Genomic DNA, 14,406 nt, shown 5'->3' on the forward strand with positions numbered 1-14,406 from the left:
TCGCTTTAATTCCCCACGAAGCTAATCATTCAACAGCAGCAGACAATAATGACTCTGCAGCCATTGAGCTTCTCACTAAAGAGCCATTTCAGGCTGATCATTAAAATGCTCCAGGATCTCGTATGTTCCTCCTGTGAGCCAAGATGGTCTATTTTCTTCAATATCACAATAAAGTTGGAGTGTAGCATGATTCCCCCCCCCCCAAAAAAAGGGCCCGACGGTTAAAGAATATAAAAGAGATGGTATTTAGGAATAACTTGAGATGAGGAAGGAAGGAAGCGAATAGAGTTAGAAGCAAATGAGTGACAACACCAAACAAATACAGTTTAAATAAAGATGGTTGAGGAATGAGGTGTAAAATTAGGAAGCAGAGGAAGCACGAGAGATTTAGCGAGGAAGACTTTACGCGGCTTGTTTACTTCAGCCCAAAGGCTACATTAATTAGCATATTTCAGTTTGTGCGTTTAATCCTATTAATGCTTTTTTCTATGGCTGTTGGACTTAATTTAAATAAATTAAATAAAATGTAAGATGTTTTTTTTTTGAGTGAGCCGAGTTGGACCGAGGCTGGTTAGAGATGTAACCCCCAGGAGATGATTGTTCTGATGACTGAGTTGCGTCAATGTGTGGGAATCAAAAGCACTGAGAGGGAACACAATTAAATACTACATGTATGTTCTCTGCAGGAAAACCATCCAGCTCATGAAAGCATGTTTTTTGTATACTTTGTAAACATGCACCGTCTCTTCTACTGACAGCTGCTCTTCCTCGCTCTGCCAGCCTCACTTCAATGAATGCGTGTGCTGTAAATCACAGGGGAGGTCATATTTTCCGGTTATTTGGCAGTCTGTCTGCACAATCAAGAAAAAAAATCCTGGCCTGATTTTCATGAAAGCTGCCAGTAGAGTGGGCAAAGAAGCAACCCCATCAAATCTTGGAGTGGATCACAATTACAGAGCAGATACACAAATTACTTTTCATTCTGAGGGGCTTTCTGTTCCAAGCTGGTTTCTTCCGCCTGGCTCAAGAGAGCAGCCGTGGACGAGCGCAGCATGACTGCGTAGCGAATCTGTTCTAAATCTCATCGGTAGCCTCGGCTGTAAAGTAAAGCGCTGGTAGACGGGTAGCCTGAGGAGGAGAGCGGATTATTGGGGTTAGGAGCTCTTCGGAAGTGGATGTCTGCACTCGCCACTGAATCGGGAACCCCTCACACCTTCTCCACTTAACAGAACAAAACAAAAACACACAGGAATGACCTGATTGTGCTGTTTTTCACTTGCACTGGATATATTTAATTTAAGATTATATTACCGGTAAGTATTTGGGGTGAAAATATTGTCTTCCTGTGTTTTTGATGCTTGTGGTGATATTTATTTATTGTCATGTTGCACTTAAGAGATCCCAGGGAAAGATAAATTGCATAACTGATGTAATGTGAAATTAGCATTGCCACACATTGAGCCTAGAGATCTTCCCTTACACTACAGACACACATAACGGTTGAGCCGATACTGCTGCACTCCTCTGGAAGGCCAAGTTGTGTACATTGACTACATGAGAATGTCATATTGCTGCAGGTTGATTTTACTGCGCGTTGCTCACTGTAGCTTGTGCATGCTGCTCACAGCATAAAAAGCAAGAGATACTTTATTAATTTCTACCTGTAGGGTGCTCGACTATTTCACAAACATTTCCTCTTCAAGCCATCAGGCTGTTAATGGATTATATACAGTAAACCTTTAAAAACATGTCATTCCCAAGACTGCATTTCATGTTAATTTCATTTGAATATGCACAGCCAGACAATTTCATGGCAGCTTTGCAAGGAAAATCAAACAACTTGCCCTGTCAAATGTCATCTTGCACCCCCCCTCAAACACTTTTCACATACAACATATGTGTTGCTGCACATCAGCCCAATCGAGCAGGGATAACAAGCTTTCCGCCCGTCTTTCCTGTTGACTGAGAGGCACAGTGGGACACCTGGCAGAGAAGCAGGATCTAAGCAGCTGTCTGTCTACTTTCAGTCAGCGTACCCTCCAGCCCATGATTCTATTACCAGACATAGAGCCTGGACATCTCAGTCACAGGCAGCTGTCTGGGTTTTTTCTACCTTGAATGAGAATATTAAGTATAATGCTGACGCTGACAGCACTGATGATTACGAGACTCTCTTGTCTTTTGAAACTTGATTAATGTCCCAGCAAAAAGATGCAAATCAAGGAGATTGCATGCTAAAGGAGCATCGCTTGCAGCACCCAGCCTGTCTGCTTCCATTGATCCACTATGATGTCATGCACTTGTGCTTTTCTTTATAAAAAAATGATCATATTTGACAGTGACTGGAAACTAACTGTATGTTCCTTAAAATATTCCAGGGCTACATAATAGCAAAGGGGAACAGCTTGGTGCAGCTGCTCGAGTCTCCGAAACCACAGCAACAAGAAATACAGCAATTTGCATCTCATTGAATCATCAGTCTATTTAAAAATGGAGAGCATTAAATAGCTCCTTAAAGGCTTTGACTCCTGTTGACCTAGGGGGAAAAAGCATTCACAAAATGTCCTGCCACACCGAGAGCCTATGATGAAGTGATGATGTTACGTTATTACATCATTCTGAAAGCCTCCCACATGAGAACAGTGTGGAGGAGAAGAATCACAGAGCAGGAGGTCAGAACGCCAGAAATAGTCAACCTTCCCACATTTTCTTCAACGCATTATTTTTTCACAACACGGGTTTACTGAGTCAGTTTAGGATGCAATTGTAATATTTCGGGGGGTTACAGTTCAATATTTCTTAGTAGAGGAGTGTCTCCACACACACACACACACACACACAAACACACACGGCGCCATGATGGCAATAATCTTAGGACTGATAAAAATGCTTTGAATCATCCATCCATCTTCAAACCGCTTGTCCGGGGTCGGGTCGCCGGCGCAGCAGCCTTAGGAGGGAAGCCCAGGCTCAAATATCTTCCAACCTTGCAATGTACACAAGGATTGAATTTCAATTCAGTGTAAACTGATTAGTATTATCTTAAATAATTAGAATACACCCCGAGGCTTAAACTCTGTTGGAATACAGGACTGGAACAGCTTCATCTGAGATGTTGCGGTGGAGACAGATCTCTGTGAAGATGCGGGAACAACAGTCTGCAGTCTGCAGTCAGCCTGGGTTATTTCATTTTCCTCCAAATGAACATTGCCAAGAACAGCCTTGGGCCTGAGATGGGCAGGCACGGCTCCCATCCAGGATCTTTCTCCCGAGGCGGTCCGGCTGCTCTGGATCAAGAGCTGAACGGTGCCTTCTCCAGTGATCAGCACCAAATAATCTGCTACCCTTGGCCCAATCTATGTGCCTCATTCTTCACTTCCACTGAGTCTATTTCTTTACTACCAGTTGCTGCATTTGCATGCGTTGCTTTAGCTGTGAAGTGTGACATCTGAATGCTTTCTCGCCTCATTTCCTGTCATTTCTCTACTTTGGAGGCAATAATGTTTGAGAGCAATCTCAAAAACTGCTTTGACAACACTGAATCTGGCCACGGTGCTTCTCTGTGGATGCTCTCCAGATTTACATTTCATGAGAAGTAGGAGCGCAAAAGGTTTTGTCGACAATGCTGTCCATCTAAACGGTGACTCATGACACTTGAAAACGGTCAGCGAGTTCAAGTGGATATTGGACTGTAGCGCTCAAACCTAATCCATCACCGCTGGAGTTATTATTCATGTTCCCACTTAGACCAAGACTAAATCCTGCAGCGTGTATCTCAATGAATACGCCGCCTCCCTCCCCATCTACACAGTAAAGACTCCAAGGAGGCAAGTGGATGGGCCCACTCTCTTAAACATAATCAATCAATAAAGAAAGCAGCTCAGAATGGAAGCTGAATGGAATGTAATCAGTGCCTCTGATTTCCTCGTGAGAATAGAACAGCGATATATCCACTTACTACGTTTCTAAGCATGCTAATTGGTTGATATCCATCAGGAGTGTTCAATTACTAAATGTAGGATTACTATAATGAATATAGGAAAAATTGTACACATAACCACCACACACTGTAAACCCTGATAAGTTCAACTTACTCAAAAATATTTTGGAAACTGATTACACAAGACCGTTTAAGTTTGGGTCCTAATATATTTAAGTAAAGTAATAATTAAAAATAATACATTATATCAACTTAAATGCTCTATGTATTTTTAATTTAAATATTTAATGTTCCTTAACTTAAAAATAGTTGGTTAGTTTTCTTATAATGTCTTATTTCTGACAACTAATTTCAATTGACATAATGATGCTTATTACACACACACACACACCACAATGCCCGTGTTATAGAGCACTGCATTAAGGCCTCAGAGTGAGTCACAATTATGTGATAAGAATTAAGTATTTGTAAATAACGCAACCCCGTCAGTATTAAATGTACTTCCTCACATTCTGCAGGGATGAATAGTTGCACCTCTCAGCTCCACACAAAGAACAAGGCAAAAAAAAACGGAGCAGCAGAATGCGAGCAGAGCTGGAGGATTTGAAAGGCACGAATGAAGATCATAGCCCTATGATAGAATGCGTGGACAAGCCTGTGTGGAAATCCCATCATATAAAGTCACTATTTCAGTTCATGAACTGATTCTAATTTATTCTTATCCAAGCTCTCATTAAGAAATGTCTGAGATCTCAAACCAAGTTTCCCATCCAGGCAGCCGTGTTGACAGCTCCCCATAAACAAAGAGAACGGGAATTTAATCCACTTCTGAAAGCTGAAAATAAAGTCCAATTATTGCGAGCTTCAAGGCCAAAGGCAGGGTAGGGAGACCGCTTTCAAATAATGACAATAATTCACTTTTTCAAACAGGTTATATCATAAACTGTGGAACAAACACATGGCTGGCGCGTCCTCTCCTGGGAATAAAGGGCTATTTCCTGCAACACAATAAAGCCAATTTACCACCGACCTGCCTGTCGTGTTATTTCACCTGTCAAAGACATGCATGTGCCCACAGCCAATGAAAAGTTCAAGATAAAATAGCACAGGCGCCTCGATAGAGACGCAAGGCAGCGCGATTACATCAAATATTAAAATGCGATTTAAAAATACATTGATTAAATTGAACTGCGTGTGGGGGGGGGGGGGGGGGGCACTGCATCTTTACGCATAGCCCTATGATATAATGCGTGGACAGGCAGAGGTTACCGATTAGTCTAAAGTTAAACGATGACAGGAGCCAAACAAAGCCCGTCAGATTCTTTGTCCACATTTCTAAAAGCACATTTTTACGCAGCCCTTTTTCTTGACCGCTCTAGATTTGGGACTCTTCGTTGAGCGATTGTAATTTTGTAAAGTCAATATAAATGCGCAGCGTAGAATCAAAAAGCATCCTGATTACCTTCTCCTCTCCCACCGCTCGTCCACTCCACACGTGGGGACAAAGGGAATCCCGACGCCTCTTGCGCGTCGATTTTTACGCACAGAGAGCGCGTAAAAAACACACAAAAAAGGATCCGTTTTGTTCCGTGTCTGTCACTATCCTGGTCATCCTTTGTTGGGATATGTTTACTCCGCAGTCCCTGGACGAAACGCGTAATCCAGATTTACTCGATTCCTTTTTCTTTTCTTTTTTTTACATCATCTCTGGATTACTGCTTGCCCAGTTTTCCCAGAGATTAAAACATAATTGGAACAAAACCGGACGCGTTTAATCAAACTCAATGTTGTTTGTCCCGGTTGCATTTCAAAGGTGTCCATCCGAAAGCGAGCAGTTTGCGCGCTGGGTGGGGGGGGGGCGCAAACACATCAGAAACTCGGCGTCCCCTCCGACCGTCCTCCTCTCCTCCTCCTCTTTCAGCGGCGTAACGTGGAGGCAGAGAGAGAGAGAGAGAGAGAGGATCAGAGTTTATCATTCCTGTACATTCCTGGACTTCCTGGACAGGCCGCCAGTTTATCTCACCTATAGCTATAGAGTGTATTTATTGCCATATTAGTGCCATGTACAATTTTATTTACAATTTTATTAGAATTTAGAGACAGCATGAATGATTAAAAATATATTTTTGTTTTATTTATATATCCTACAATATTAGTGCTCATTATGACTCCTTTTCCCCTCCCTCCCACACAGTGAATTGGGGGTTTTCCATTTTTATTCTAATCCCATCGCTCCCTGCCTCCACAAAGCATGTCTAATCTCCTCAACGGCTGCAGGAGCAGGTTTCTGTTTAAATTAGGTTTCAGCAGCAATGCTGCAGACTATCAAATACAAATGTTATTTACTCATTTCTGCCAACCAGATCACCGACCCATGTAACCTCCTGTGTCAAGGATCAACTCTGGTATATTGTGGGACAAGAAATGATCAAACACAAGGGAAAGACTGGAATTGAGGATGCGTTCTGGAAAATATAAAGCCAGTATCTTGTCTGTAGAAAAAAAAAATGGGACTGTGGCGAGAGTGCCGATCACCTCAATGGATTTATTTGTTATTTATATTAGAAATAATTTCTCGACCCTCACGGTGACGGCTAGTGGCTAGTATTATCGAAGGGAGAAAAGGATTACGCCGGATTGAAAGGGAACAAAACTGAAGTGATGTTTCTGATTGCAAATCAATTCAATCCCTCCCCCTGCATCTTTGTGGATGGAGCCAGTTTCACATTTAGACATTTGCGTATTGAGCATCTCTAAACTAGAGCATGTGAATCGCCATGTATTGAGGCTGCAGAGATTAAAACACCACCTCCAACTGTAATGAGATCATTTCTTCATGATGCTTCCAACTGGTTTCATTTCACTGACACAATTCCTTTCCCCCACAGCTTACCCCCCTGGATACTAGGACAGATGAGGATTGGATGCCTCTCTAAGTGATCAGTTTTTTATTCATTGATTAACTGTCATTAAATGTTACATTGTGTTTTATTTAGGCTACGGCACGCATTCTAAACAGATTCAGACACACTCTTCTGATGGCTGATTCCCACTCAAACCTACGAATCCTGAAGGGCCTTGTCTTTGCATTGAATTGTGTGTGAGACACGGGTGAGCCTTCAGCATTAACAAGGTGTGTGTGTGTGTCTTTGGGTGTTTGTATGTTGTCACACTTTTCCATATGTGCATTGGTGTATCCAGGTTTTTTTTTTTCCAACAGCGGGATTTACTACTTAAGTAACACGACCGCAATTAGGAAGCAAAACCATCTGGAAGTTTGAGAAGGAAGCCAACACACACACACACACACATGCCAGAAAGTGATAAATAATTCAAAAACACAGAGAAACGTCCTCTATTGTCTCCCCAGCACAATCTATATGCAGTAACACATGGATGACACAACCACGGTCTCACAACACACTTTATAGAACTATGTGTTTGCTCAACAATGATTTGCTCCAGTCTCCCGCTGACTGCAGGAAAAACGCCTGTCTGTCATGAATATCATAAATATTATTACCCACTGCAGGTCTGCAGTGGCGTCAACGTTAGCGATAGGTTTGATTGCCATAAAGGTCACAGGTAGGGTCGCCGAGGCGGGACTGGAGTCTATCCCAGCTGATTGTGGGTTGGAGGTGTGTTGATGAGAGGAAGCCGGATAAGCAGGAGGGACCCACACAGACATGAGAACCAGCAAACCCCTCAGGTGGATTTGAACCCAGGCCGCCCCCCCACTTTTGTCATACGTGGTTAATTTAATGATGACACAGCGTGTGCCTACGCGGGAAAGGAAAGGCATACTTTTGACTTTCTGTGGTTTGTTTTTGTGGATGCATCTCCCGATTTGATGAGCTCACTCGTGACTAATTCCTATGATTCGGTACCAATAATTGTCTTCAGCAGGAACACAGCGCAAAGCCGGGATGTAGATTACTATGTGGAAGATGGAATAATTATCCATACTCATGTTAAAGAATTGTAACATTTTTCACACTAAATTTTGGCCAAATGAGCTACAGGTACAGTTTGTCCTATCTAAAATCTTTCTGCTCCCCTCAGACCATCTTCATCACACACACACACACACAGTGACAAAGACTGCAGCTGCAACCAATAGAATGACTCACCGGCATAATGTCTGTACACATGAACACACACACGCACACTGAAACATACTCATTTGCAACCATCAGCAGGTTAGACAAGAAAATGTGGAGGCACAAATGATTCATTTTCGTTTACGTCCATATAGGACCTGATGACACACTCACACACACACACACAGGAACTGAACACTGAAGGCAGAACTTTCACCCACATCCCATCCTCGTCTGAGGCGCCCTGCGTGAGCTTAGATATCGTCATCGACACCAACTGTCATGCTCAGAATGTGGTCGAATGTGTTTTACACTGGATGTTCGGAAACATTTCAAGTGGACAGTGTTAAAGTGCTGCTTTTTTATTCCGCTGAACGTTGTTTTGGTCAAGTTAGTGGACGAACGGTCTTCAAAAGCTACGGATCCTGATCCAGAAGAATCCACCATTACTGAAAGTGTGATTTTTATGATTAAATTCTAAACTAATGTCAATGTGAATCCAATTGCTAAAGGATTGTTTAGCAATTGTTTAGCAAAGGATTGCGACAGCTCCAACACCACCCTTGTGGAAGGTTAACACTCCGATAAAGATAAGGCAGAAGAGGAGATATGCCCGATGCAGTGGTGCCGGGCCAAGCGGCATTTTAACACTTGTACTTATCTGCAGTTCACCTTTAGTTTTCCATTCTGAGAACATGAACCTAAGTTGCCTATGTGATGCAATTTGTCCTCCTGCCATTCAAATACATTTACTGTACTTATGTGTGTCTTTAATTTTAATACATTCTGCTTGATTTTTTTTTTTAATCAGGTAGTTTTCTTTCTGCTACAATTGCTTGTACTGCACTGCCTCAAAGTTTGATTAGAAGGGATGTTTGTGACTTTAATCAAACCAGTGCAAAAAAGCTTCAGGGGGAAAGCTGCAACAATTCCCAGCAGTCTTGGCCTTTTAATAACAGTAAAAACAGTTCAGAAACAATTGTGGTTTTGAGCCAAAGCAAGCACGTACAGTAGTAGACTGGTAAAAGTACAATACAACTGAATATAACAACAAAATCCAGGTCCAACGGGAGATTTAAAACTAAATATCTGAAATTCATTTGTTCATAACTGTACCATGGTTTTCTACTTGTGTAAAAGCATGAAGCAGCAGCAGCAACCCTTCACAATACATGATCAACATGGATAAACTGCTGGATTAAATAGAAAAAACAGTGGTCCTCACTTACTCTTCAGTATGAGAAGCTGGTTCCAAATCAAACGGATGGTTTCAAATGTACATTTTCAAGCTTTATTTCCCAGCTGAAATGGCCAGAGATTGCTTGTGCAAAATGGGGGGGAAAAGGGAGGAAACTATTCGGTAGCTGGGTGTAAAAACCAAGTGGCTAGTGCTCAGCTGACTGTTTTTTCCCTTTTAATGTAGGTATCATTCTCTCAAATAGCCGCAGCCGCCTGGACAGTCCCTAAACCTAAACGGCTATACAGCGGAATGGGATCGGACGTGGCTTCAGAGGGTTTTGGAAGGGGTACAGTCGTATTTTCGTATTACAGTTACTTCATTACATTTAGAGCGTTTGTATTGATGTGAATCAGCTTCCAGCAAAAAAGTAAGACATTTCTAAATTGCGGTTCTGGTCATATTTCTTTTTTTACGAATCTGCACATTTAAACAAAACACTCATAAAAAGAAACCTTCTTTCAAGACGCAGCCAAAACTTGCCGTTAGCCTCTCTAATGCTAGGTCTCCAACCTGCTAGGCAGCCCGGAAGAATATGTGATCGGTACATTCAGTCAATATTCTAGACCCTTCAATTGATATGCCTCCAAGCGTGCAAACATCTGTCACCCAAGAGGACGCAGCAAACTGAAATCTTCACGTCTAAAGTGAATGGTTGGTCCAACAAAACTTTCATCCTAACTTTACTGACATGACGGGCATATAATTGTGAGAATGAAACATCTGTAGAATTCAAATTACAATTAAAAATGTCACTCAGGTCAAAATGGCAACACAGAGGTAAGGCCACTCTCTATTTGGGACGGATGCTGCGTCCCATCAGTCCGGGCTGGCCAAATGCCTGCGTCCAGAGCTCCCTTTTATCCTGAAAGGCGGCTGTTCGGCCGGGGATGGTAAATGTAGAACTCTAAACAACCAGATGGATATAGTCCAGCATTTTGTTTTTTTTTGTGGGTCAGTAGGGGGACCACGTCAGTAGTTCTTTGCAAGTAGAGAAGAAAAAAAAAAAAACTGGTAAGTTTCAGGCGAAACTCCAAAGTCAGAGGAAGTCCAAGAGTCCTAGTCTACTGTGCCGTCAGGCTGGAAGTTTGGCCTCCCTGGAAAATGTTGTGTTAGCTTATGTAACAGGCTCTCAGTGAAACGAGTTGTCTGACAACGTCGGGTAACCCGGCCAGCAGCCGGGGCGGCTGGAATACAGTCGTTCAATCGTTGATGCGACAGTCGCACAGCTCTTTGTAGATCCTCTTGCGGATGCGAGGCATGTCTTCCTGACTGAACAGCAGAGGCTGCTTCACCGACAGACAGCGGCAGTACTGATGGAGAAAGACAGAGAGCGGTGGAGGTGTGATAAACGCGCCGCCACAGCTCGGGTTACTGAATTAGATGTCGACATTGACAGACAAATCTCTCCAGTGTCTTTTGCCTCCTTAGAGACCCGAGTGAAACCACGCCTGCTTTATTTCTTTACGTCTGACAAAAGATAGATAAAACACATCAACGGGGAAAAAAGGGACAGAAGGAAGGAAACCAACAAAAGGGATGGAAGGTGAACCGGGGACGGGAAGACGGCTTCGGAAGTGGGAAAAGGGTTGAGGAATAGTGTCTCACCTCGAGCACAAAAACTCCACAGTCGCTGTCGTTTTTCTGCTGTGGAATGCCCTGAGGAGTCAACGCGTCACAGTCAGAGAGAAACTCTTCATGTATTTACCGAACATACACGCAGCAATATTGTGTGTAAATTCACCTTAATGATGTTTATCTTCCAGCCTTTCTGGAACGCAGTCTGTTTCTTCTCTCTGGCATCAGACAAAAGGTACTTCATAATGTTCTGGAGAGCAAGAAGGTGGAGGATAGAGACAAGTTTCAGCAGCAGCAGCAGCAGCATCAGACCATCTCGTCTCATCTGCGCTTTTAATTCATAACAATAAAGATTCCTTTATTGAAACACTGAACTGTGACCCCAAAGACGCAGCTGTAGAAGTACTCACGTCTGTGGTGTGCCTGAAGACAATGCCCTGGCTATCATAGTAACTGATGGTTTTGGTTGCCATGGTGACCGCAATGAGCGACCAATGGATTTCTAAATGGATTGGAATTAGCAACAGCCACTTGGAGAATAGGTCAACCTGGAATAAAAATCCCCAACGATTATATATCTGAGAAACAACGCGATGCATGCTTCCAGCTGTGCTCAACTGGTCGCATCAAATAATTGTTTTATGCATGACAGATGTTCCACGATGCTACTGTCGGGCAAATGGGGTATTATCATTATTGTTACTTAGCATTTATTCTTAATGCAAACTCATCTTGCACAAGTATAATGCATTTAACATGAAAACTGTCTGCTATGTCTCGTTAGCAGAGTGAATTACGGCGGAGCACACCAAAAGTTGTGTTCATCTGGTTTGAACCAAGGGGAAATTAAAATGCTGTTATTAAACTGCCTGTTGGCTGCATGTTGTGGCTAATTACTGGCAGAGCCGGGGCAAAAACAAGTTCAGCTAAAAGCAGCACCCTCAAAATAAAAAAAATAAAATGAAGGAAACTCTTCTTACTTTTTTCGTCCATCTCTTCACACCGTCGTAACCTTTGGCAACCAGCTGCTTATGGAAGAAGCTGTTGAAAAAATGAACCTGACAGAGAAATAATAAAAGACAGACAAATTATATATCAGTTACATAAAGCCATTAAAACATGCATCTTTAGCTCAGAGACCTTCTTGTCCATGCTTGGCTGAAAACTAATTTACCTTGTGTTGTGTGGTCTCCATGAGGAGTTCTCCATACATGTTGATGATCTGACAAAGAGACATTTCAGAATTAAAACAATAGATGTGGGAATTATTTTTATTATTGATGGATTTCACTTATATTGCGACCTTCTTGTTAGAAGGATGAACAGAATGAGAAGTGATGGTTATCCCTTCATTCTTCCGTACCTGGTCATTGAGCCAGTTCTGTTCCTCCAGCGTTCCCAGGTCCTCCAGACTCAGGTTGTGTTTGTTGTATGCTAACATGAAACCTGCAATAGGAGCGGAGGCCAGCCCCGTCCGATAGCGTGTCATCTCCCTTTTGATGTCCAGGCCCCTAGAACAAAACAAAAAAACACCAAGACTTTGCAGCATGTGGCTTCTCTGTTTTACCTCATTATGCTCCACGTGAACAGAATGAGGCTTAAAAGACAGAAAAAACATCCAACACTCAGTCAAATTGTGTTTTGAATGAACCAACCTGATGCTGAGGTCAAAGTCGCCCTTCTTCTTGAGATAGTCCAGCACATCAGTCTCACTGAGAGGTACGAAGCTGCCGTACTTCATGTAGAAGCTCTCCAGAAAGTCTGAAACAGATCAAAATAATTATGCCTGGACTGCACTGAGAAAAAGTGGGCATGCCCTTTGACCTAGAAAAGGCCAGTCTCTGACCTTGAAAATGTATTAAGCTATTACCTTGCAAAATAAAGGGACTGTGCATAACCTGTGAAATTCTGAGGGCTGTTCCTGCAATGATCGAGCGGCCCCCCGAAACCATTTAAGGATATAAGATATCCATAAATCTGCAGACGTCTACCGTCATCCTAACCGTGCTGCTGCATTTAATATTGGATTTAAGCTGCAAGGTGTGTTATGAATATATTTCAAAAGCCACAATGGTTTTATGGATTGTGTGATAACTGAGGAAGACATTTCCCATGTCTGTCTGGACCTAGAAGGAGGTGCATCTGGGGAAATGTGTGTGTGCGTCAGATAAAAAAATTATCATGGCTACACATTTAAATGTCACCGAGCAGAACTGATCCCAAATGTTCATCCCAAAAGGTCACTCCAGGGGCAACGCTACATGTTTTGTGACGGGCATGATAGAAGATGAAGCTCAGCACTTACTTTCTGTGTAAAAAGATCCTCACAAGATGAGGATTATCTTGATGTAAGGGAATGCAGTCATATTTCTTTGGTCTTACCATGGATCAGATCTACGAGTTGCAACAGGATCTCTTCCTCGTCTGGCACCTTTCCATCCTTTTCTCCTACCCCTCTCAACATCTCTTCTTCGGTCTCTCCCCTCTGCCATGTCTGGGGCTGACAGTACAGTCTGTGGTCTCTTAGAGCCCAGCAGTGCTCCGTGCCGGATATCGTAACAGGGCCTTGGTAATCAGAAACAACTGTAGCAGAATGGTAAGGCTCCACCTCCATCAGCGCAGAGCAGTGCTCGCCATTTGTTGGCGAGTTGAGGTTTCCGTTGGAAAGACTCGCTGGTGCAGACACCGAATCGGTTTGGTCAGGACTCTGGTCCACCTGCATGTCAGAGTCAAGGTCCTGGGGAGATCCTGACACTGAAGCAAGACTTAAATGCTGTGAGACAGAGAGCAATTTGTTTTCCATTTCACATATGTTCAAAATGTCCCCAAGCTCCTCTCCAGTGTCCGTGTCAGAGAGGTCAACAGTGACTCCGTTTTCAAATGAAGACTTAACTGCACCCCAGTCGGGATCGTGGTCCATCTCTGCCTCTTTGTTTTGAGGTAGGGCGTACATTTTAGAATCAACACCACCACCCAAACCTCCATCTTCCATTTGTGATGCAGACGTAGCTCCCAGCTTCACCATCCCTTCTCTCCCTCTAACTCCCGGTGCTCCCCTGCCTGCTATTCCTGACGATTCCATTACCTCTTCCCTCCCATCACCACACCTTTTCCCAACATCTGACATTTCTATCAACATGGCCTCCTTTTTCTGTGGCCCCCCCGTTTCTGGAGCAGCATGGTTTGTTATTAGCCCATGCTGCAGAGAGACACAGACAGGGGGGTCAGCAGGCATTTGTGAGTGGGTCTCCTCCTTTTTATCATCGTCATCCTCAATTCCCTCCATCCTCTCTCTGGTCGAGTCAAAGCCCATATCTGTCAGCTGGCCACCCACTTTCCTTCTAGGCGTGTCCCACAGGTCGCTATTGCTACACCTCCCTCTCCCCCTTGCTCTGCCCCTCCCTCTACCAGTGGTCTTGACATTGTGCCCTGTACTGTTGGGGGTGCAGCAGTCACAGGCCTTGGGAGTCCTCTTCCTGCCCGACGTACGGCCGTTGACCGGGCCCTGAGCAGGAGTCAGTGCCGGCGAACACGACCAGGAAGACGCTGCG

The sequence above is a fragment of the Brachionichthys hirsutus genome, chromosome 9 (genome assembly GCF_040956055.1).
Source record: "Brachionichthys hirsutus isolate HB-005 chromosome 9, CSIRO-AGI_Bhir_v1, whole genome shotgun sequence".
Classification (NCBI taxonomy): Eukaryota; Metazoa; Chordata; class Actinopteri; order Lophiiformes; family Brachionichthyidae; genus Brachionichthys; species Brachionichthys hirsutus.